This window comes from Ursus arctos, unplaced genomic scaffold (genome assembly GCF_023065955.2).
Source record: "Ursus arctos isolate Adak ecotype North America unplaced genomic scaffold, UrsArc2.0 scaffold_15, whole genome shotgun sequence".
NCBI lineage: Eukaryota > Metazoa > Chordata > Mammalia > Carnivora > Ursidae > Ursus > Ursus arctos.
Window position 1 is genome coordinate 36,259,172 of NW_026622819.1, and position 8,673 is coordinate 36,267,844.

The window sequence follows — 8,673 nt, forward strand, 5'->3', positions numbered from 1 at the left end:
TTACTTTTCTGACAGTCTTATACACCTTTGTGCAACCTAACATTTACAATGATAAGAGAAGAGGGTTTGGTAATGCAAGGCAAGCTAATCAAAACATATAAATTTCTTTAGTACAAAACCACCCAAGAGATATGCCAACAGGAGGCTAATCTTGGCTCTGTGAAAGGTTCACACTGAGGCTAAATTACAAAGAAATCCTCTCCCTTCTCTCCTATCTTCTACCCTGGGCCCTATCTATCTATGGAAATGATAAATAACTGATAATACACATCTGAAGCTGAGTTTAAAAGAAGAGGTGGGAGTCAAGAAGAAATAGGGGAGAAGGGAGAAAGTGTATATTAGAGAGGGCCCAAGGTGGAGAATTTTTTTCTGGCAACAGTGAAGTGTTGGTTATATGGGAGCGTCCCCAGAGTTAAGAATTAAAGCCTGCCCATTGAAAGAGACATGTGCATGTGGTACAGGTGAATAGAGTCAAATATTTGAATTTTCACCTACTTCTGATTATGTATGGAATGGGCATAAGACACATCCAGAGCAAGAAACCACTTGGACATTTTCTGCTTCAGTTTGTCAAGCAAAGTTAATGTCGTGAGATGTATTATCCCTCCCTTTAATAATAAAGAACGTAGAGCAGAGTTTAAGTGTTATTAAATAATTGTTTGTGAAATGCTTAGATTGTTATTTACCTCCCTGAAGTTTATCTTTCCTGTTTGCTGTGGTGTCCTTCATGCCTAGCATCTTGCCAGCATGTGGCAGACACCACATGTTGGATATCATTAAATCAACAAATTATGTTTTGAAGGAATAGAAGGTCACCTTTAATGCTTTTCGAACTTTGTTTATCTGCTCCATAGCTGAGTTAGATTATGAATGCTCAAACTTGTCTCACTACTGGATAGTTGAGAAAAGATGTGGACAATCAAAGCAAACCTGGTTTTAATCCAGTATGATTCAATTATGGGTGTGATTGGGCTAGTCAAGACCTGTCAACATTGATGCTTATTTTTTATATTCAGGAGATACATTACTCAAATTAAACAAATAAACAATATCTTTGAAAAAATTCAGGTACAAAAATACAGCTTGAAAAGAGGAAGATGAATTACTTATTTCTGTGTTTAATTACAGTCTATATTGTATATCACAGCTAATTAAAATGGCTTTTTCTTAACTGATACATAAAATATTTTATTTTCACTGATGATATTTTAAAGAAATTAAAAAATTTAAAAATTGACAGTTTTTTACAGACAGGATATTGAAGAGATCATAATATTTGAGTTCAACATTGAAATTTTCTTCATGTAGATCAAAAAAGTGGATATAGTCAATTTTAAAAGAGTCTACCTGATCCTCTTGCTTTTTTTTCAGAATACTACCAGTAAGGATATATTTGTAAAGGCAAAACAAAACAAAACAAGCATATTAATGAGCAAAAAAAAAGGGGTGGGGACTGAGAAATGGAATGAAATGACCCATAGGAAATGATGGGTCAAGATTCCAGTAAAAAGGCAAGCGGTACATATATTGTTAGACTGGAGACAACGGAATCATAAACCTACAGTGGGATCACATGGTAAGAATACTTTTACTTATTTTTTTTAAAGATTTTATTTATTTATTTGACATAGACAGCCAGCGAGAGAGGGAACACAAGCAGGGGGAGTGGGAGAGGAAGAAGCAGGCTCATAGTGGAGGAGCCTGATGTGGGGCTCGATCCCAGAACGCCGGGATCACACCCTGAGCCGAAGGCAGACGCTTAATGACTGCGCCACCCAGGCGCCCCAGAATACTTTTAGTTTTGTAGGAAACTGTCAAACTGTCTTCCAAAGTGGCAGTACCACTTTGCATTTCCATCACCAATGAGTGAGAGCTCCTGCTGCTCCACATCCTTCCCAGTATCTGGTGTTAACACAGTGTTCTAAGCCTATAGGGGAGTCTCATTTTTATCTTAATTTGCATTTCTCAAATGAGATATGTTATGGTAAATCCTTTCATATACTTGTTTGCGATCTGTATATCTTTGTTAGTGAGATATCTGTTCAGGTCTTTTGCCCATTTTTTAACTGGCTTGTTCATTTTCTTATTGCTAAATTTTAAGAGTTCTTTGGTATTAAAAATAGTACTTTATCAGATATGTCTTTTGCAAACATTTTCTTTTAGTCTATGGTATGTCTTCTCATTGTCTCGACAGTGTCTTTTGCAAAGTAGACATTTTTAACTTAAATGAAATTCAACTTATAACTTCTTACTTTCATGGATCATGCCTTTGGTGTTGTATCTAAAATGTCATCACTGCATTGTGATTGAGGAAATTTATTCACTTGAACTCCATGTGGCTATATGACTTGATTTGCCAAACTGAAAGTGATGTGTGCTATTTATTTATATTTTTTAATTATGATATGTTAGTCACCATACAGTACATCCTTAGCTTTTGATGTAGTGTTCCATGATTCCTTGTTTGCATATAACACCCAGTGTTCCACGCAATACGAGCTATTTAAAACAGAAGCTTGGAGACCCAGCATGTTCCTTTCATTTGAACTATCATATAAAGGCCAGTGGTATGACCAACAATTCCTGTAGGGCATCAATCCATGTCCCAGAGTGAAAGCAATGACAATATGGAGCAGAATCCTCAGCTACCCTTCAAAGAACATGTAGAATAAGTGAGAAATAAATCTTTACAATTTTAGGCCTCAGAGTTTTCTGAATTACTTGTTATTGCAGTGTAACCTAGTCTCTCCTGACTCATATGGAAATTTATTCAAAAGTAAAGTTCTACTATTAAAAAATTGAAATATGTGGCATAAGCTTTAGGACAAGGGAAGGAGATAGAAAGAAATCTGAGGCTTGGAAGCCAACCATTCATGTTATGCTAAGTTGATATTTGGTTATGTTGTTATTTATGATACCTTGAAAGGCAGATAAATACTAGAATATCTTGTCATTTTAATCAAAGATGTTGGAAAATAAAGTATTGATAGTTTGTGTTTATTATTATTGCCTGTATTTGAAAATGCACTACAAGAAAGAGAGTAGGTCAAAGTAAATTGGCTCCTTTCCAAACATGTTGTGAAAGGAACTAGTGAGAATCCAGAACTGTGGTGTTGTAAGTGGGAACTGATTCTATCCTTAACTGATAAAACTCAGAAGATGTCTGACTAACAAAGACCAGCGAGAATTTGCAGCAATGATAAAATCAATGGTCCAACCTACATACCTTTTTTATCCCTGAATAAATTAAGGTACTTCTCAATGAATCCTTTCAGATGGACAAAATTGAAGATGGAAAAAAAAGACTGAGTTTTGCTTTCTCCTGACAATTGATTCAGTCAAGGTAATGATAATTAAGTTGAGAGAAAGAGAGGGAAGAGGGAGAGAAGAAGAGAGGGAGAAAGAGAAAGAAGTGTCAAAAAAAGTTGTGGATATGATTGGCACATAGATTGGAAGAAATAAAATATAAAAGAAGCTGAATATAATTTTAGAAGGTATTGCCAAAAGAAAAACCATGACAGAGAAATAATCTAAGAAAGATGTTCAAATCCCAAGGAGAGCATACTTTCTAATACCCATTCCATATGTAGCCGGGGAAGAGAATAAGAAAAAGAGGGTTTATCCAAGGCTGAAGGTCTAAGAGCCATGAAGAACAATGGGCTGAGTATTAATCAAGGAACACTTCCTACCCCCTTTCTCAAAACTTCTGCCTGAGAGATTTGAAAATTCTTTCAGATGAATGACTGTTACACTTCACTCCTTCTTCCCATTTCTGAAAGTGAGTGCTTTTGTTACTATTCCACAACTATATAGTGGTTGTGGGGGGAGAGGTGGTGGGGGGGGGTGAAATGATACTAAATGGAGCTGTTAATTTGTCTTTTTTATTGTTGTTCATAAGTTTCTGTATCTTAAGTACATACCACAAGATTCTTCCCTTTATGCTCAATGCTATGATTGGAAGGAAATCTTGATTTTTGTCTCTTGGGAGGAAAGGGGGTGAACATCACTCAATGATTCTGTGTGCCTCTCATTTCCTGCAATCGAATGGCAATGTCTACTACATGGATCCTATACCTGTCCTAACCTTATATGCTGACTCTAAAGGCGGAGGTTAGATAAAATGTTCTTTGGTTCACAAGTCTTCTGATCAAGATGAATGATACCTAAAAAGCTGAATCCAAGGAATTACACCTGAGGAATCTGATCTGCATCCAGACCAGATTTAGATGCTAAGATACTGGATCTCAGGCCCAAGCCTGATTGCTGCAATGTAATGAGAATTTCAGAGTCTTCCAGGGAGTGAACATATTTTACATACTGTGGGAATGTAAATAATTAGTAGCCACGGAGCAACCTAGAGAGTTTAACATAATGGTTACAAATTATTTGTCACTCCTGTCTTGAGCCCAGATAGCTTTGGGACAGCTCTGACCATGAAAATATGGAGGCAGTAATGCTATCTGACTTCTGCAGCTACATCATAAAAGCCATGCAGCTACTACTTTGTGCTCTCTTGGGGCACTTATTCCAACTCATGAAGAGTTTAGACCTTATCCTGGAAAGGCTACACCTAGGTACTTTGATTGACGCTCCACTGAGCTCCAGCCAATAGCCAGCGTCATCTTTGAGCCACGTGAGTGAGCCATCCTTGATATCCTGCCCAAGCGAACCTTTGAGTAAGTGCTGCCCCTGCCATTAAATGCATGCAACTGCCATGAGAAACCCCAAGTGAGAACTGTCCAACAGAGACTTTCCTGAATTTTGAGCCCCCAAATCATGGCAACATAAAATGACTGTTTTAAGCCACAAAGTTTTGGGATACTTTGTTATATAACAATACTACCAGAAAATCTGCCTACAGTTTAGTTCATTTTTCTCAACAGAGCAGCTAGTTTATTCTCAACAGAGCAGCTAGTATGATCTTTTTGCAAAGTATGTGAGACCAAGTGACATCTACCCTGGAAGGCCCTGCAGTGAAGTGGTTTCCCGTTTCACCAGAGTAAATGTCAAAACTCTTGCAGTAGCCTGCACTGCTGTACCTGATGGACCGCTTCTCTAACCTCATTAGCTCTTCTCCCCAGCTCACTCGGGTACAGCTACACTAGCCTCCTCACCATTCATGCCCTGGGTATTCCTACCTAAAGACCTTGACTCTAACTGCTCCCTCTTCTCGGAACCTACCACATCCAGATGTCCACTTGCCTAGCTCCTTTACTCCCTTGTGTTGTAAAATCTCACTTTTCAGTGAGGCCTGCCCTGAACCTCTCCCTCCCCCACCTATGGCCTTCCTGATCCTCCAACTATACTCTCTTGCTTCTATTTACTTTTTATAGCTCTTATCACCATCTAACAGATGTATTTATTGTATCTACGGTTCACTTCTAGTCTCTTGCTAGAGCATAACATCAATGATGGCAGAGGTATTTGTGTGTATGTATGTTTTTGTTTTAGTTTGTTTTTTTCATTGTATCCCAAATGCCTGTAACAATGAGTGCATAGCACTTATTAAATACTTATTAAATATATGCTTAAGCATGAAGAAAGGACATAGAATTAATTTTTAATGGGAAAATCTATTTGAAGATCAGCATTTGTTCAGATCATCTTGTTTATATTTTTCTCATAAATTTTACCTGACAATTTTAAAATTTAAAGTTAACTTAATAAATTTTACATTATTGATTTGTCATAGCAAGAGCTATCACATTTAAAGTAAATAGGTACTGAATTTAATTTTGCTTAAAAAAATAAAACAAATACTAGAATGCCATGATCAGAAACTGTTCACTGGTTAAATGATACTACTTCATTTTTTAACATTATGGAGTTCAAGCTAGCCTCCTCACTTTACGATAAACTAGGGAAAAATAATTGTCCAAATTCAGATTTTGGATCTTGTTAAGTGTATTATTAATCTGCCATAAATAAGAAAATTCCAAAGTAATACTCATATACCATCTTCAAGTTACACCCATGATGTTATTTTGAGCTAAAATTCTTTTCACTGATAGCAGTGCTCCCAAAGGAGTTTCTTTACAAAATGTCCCTATTTTACTGTTTATTTAATATAATCAGTAACTGATATTTTTTGGCCATTTACCTGGTCATATTCTAATGAAAATATTTTTAATGAAGCAGAATGAAAAGTCTTTGCATTCTTCATCAATTTATTTGCTGACCTCACACATGAAAAAATTATAAATATAACTTTCACATGCTTTAGAAATAAAATATTTTTAATTTTAGGCTCCTTTTGAAATGTGTAATATATATGATTATTACTTAGCAAAATTATGGGTACTTGTAGCATAAATTGAAACTAATGCTTCATACTATGAAATAGAAACATCTATCAGAAAACTAAGAGAGCTTCCATAGGGAATATCCACTTCAATTATAAGAGTTCAAAAGATATCCATTCTTAACTGAATGACATCAAAAAGAATTGTAAAAATATCTTGTCAAGCAGCACTGTTGTGCTGTCTAGCTTTTTAACCATAGCATAATGTTAATGCTATTAATGTATCTGCAAAGACACACTGAGGTCAAGGATACAGGGTGAAAAAAATAGAGATAGAAAGTGAATGAGTGTGTTAATTATATTTCTGGAAGTTTGGAAAGATGACGTGATTGCCTTTAGTAATCTATACAAATACTATATTTATAGGCATATGATCTGATTTTAAAACAATTCTTTGAATTTAAGTAATCCAAGAGATTATCTGGAAAAGATACATCTGACACTAAGGGTCAAATATAAAACTTAGACAAAATATTTTTGAAAATATAAAAAAGTATATGTAAAGAAATTGAATTGACATATTGAGGAGAAGATTTGGTCAGTAATGTGCATATTTGGCATTCAAATTATGCTTCCTAGCTTATCTTTTTAGAACAAGCCCTTTAATATTATAACAGTAACATTCATCGTTGAGAATGAGTGTGTTTACCAAAGTGATTAGAATAAATTTTTGGTGTAAGCATATAATATATATCAATTTATATCTATAAATCTAAAACATTTTCTCTCAAAAATGTATACATGTGTACAAATTCCCATCATATGTAGTTATGGGCGGACACATTTAACCTCATTTTACTCAAAGATAAATACCAATTGCAAGTGTTTGGCTGGCATTGTTAAGATAATTTGCTTATTATTCCAACCCAAATAAATCAACATTTCTCTTTTACTTAAAAATCTTTATACCTACAGGCATCAATTCTAAGTATGTTCATAGATCTTTAAATACACATGTACTCTCATGATTTCCCTTGAGTACCATAAAAAGTTTCCAATATAAATTTTGCATTCGTACCTTATATATTTTAATATTAAAAATAACAAATAACTATCATTGTCACCAAATACAAGATGTGGCCTAGAGTTGGCTTCCCTGAATATCTAACTTTCAGTTGTAAAGGAGAGACATCTTATTTTTTCCTTCATTGATCAAAATTTTCAAGCTCTATAATTTTCTTGCTGCTCACAGAAACAAAGCAAGCCAAGATCATACGGCAAGTGAATTCTGAAAGCTACAAATATTTGCTATTCAGAAAACCTCAATAAGGGTTTAGTTATTTAAAACTAAAGAAAGAAAATTACTATTAATAATTGGTTTCAGCTAATGAAATGTTTTTATGCAAATAGGTGAACCCTAAATATGACTTGGAAACAAAAGACTGCTTAACAGTTACTATTAAGCAATACATTAGTAGATCAATTAAACAGAACTTCTTTTTAATGAATGTGCCGTACCCTTGTTGCCATAGAAACCTGGAAAGAGAAAGCTTCAGAATGCTAATAGCATGAGAAACACAACAAAATGTTTGTAAACACACACCTTGAAATTTGCATGATCAGTTAAGTAATAAAAGGGTGATGCAAGAATTTCCCAGCACTGGAGGAAGGACACAATTCAGAATTTGAGGTATTACATTATTTTTTCATTATGCAGATCAGCCAAGAAGCTGCCAAACATTATGGGTCACACTCATATGCATTAGCTGATATAAGAAAATAGTCTGCTTTCAGTGTTTGAAAGAAATTATATTTGAATTCATCGAACATTGAGGGCTAGTGAAAAATTCACGTAGGTTATTTTTCAGAGTGATGATGAAGCCAAGATAGGGTTAAAAATGAAAATTTTAAATTCATGATGCCCGTAACATTTTCACCCACAGATATAATCTGTATAAGCCTTTCTTCTCCTTTATTTATTTATTTTTTTGTTCTCTAATTCTCTTGTTTGAAACCTCTTTTACCCCTTTGTTTTGGTGCATGCATTAATAAATATTTGATTTGTCTTAAACAATTCCTAACAAACTGAAATGTCTGAAGCTCCATAGACAAATACTGTTATTTATGCAAGTACAATTACTGAATTGAAGAAGAAAAATAATTTGGGCCACTTTAGGTTCCTGACTTCCAATGATAATTACTCCAATTTGGGCTATACTTTCAAGAGAAACAAAGCAGCTAAATAGCAACTCTTTTCAGCAACGAATTAATTTCTTTCCTATTCACTATTATGACAGAGTATTGGATTCTTTTAGACTCTAATAAATCAGAAATTCCATAACCATTTTGTACCAAATTTCATTCATAGTTATTGCAATAGCAAATGGGACAAAGACAATCTTCCAGTGTCAGTGGAAGGAAAGATAAGATAA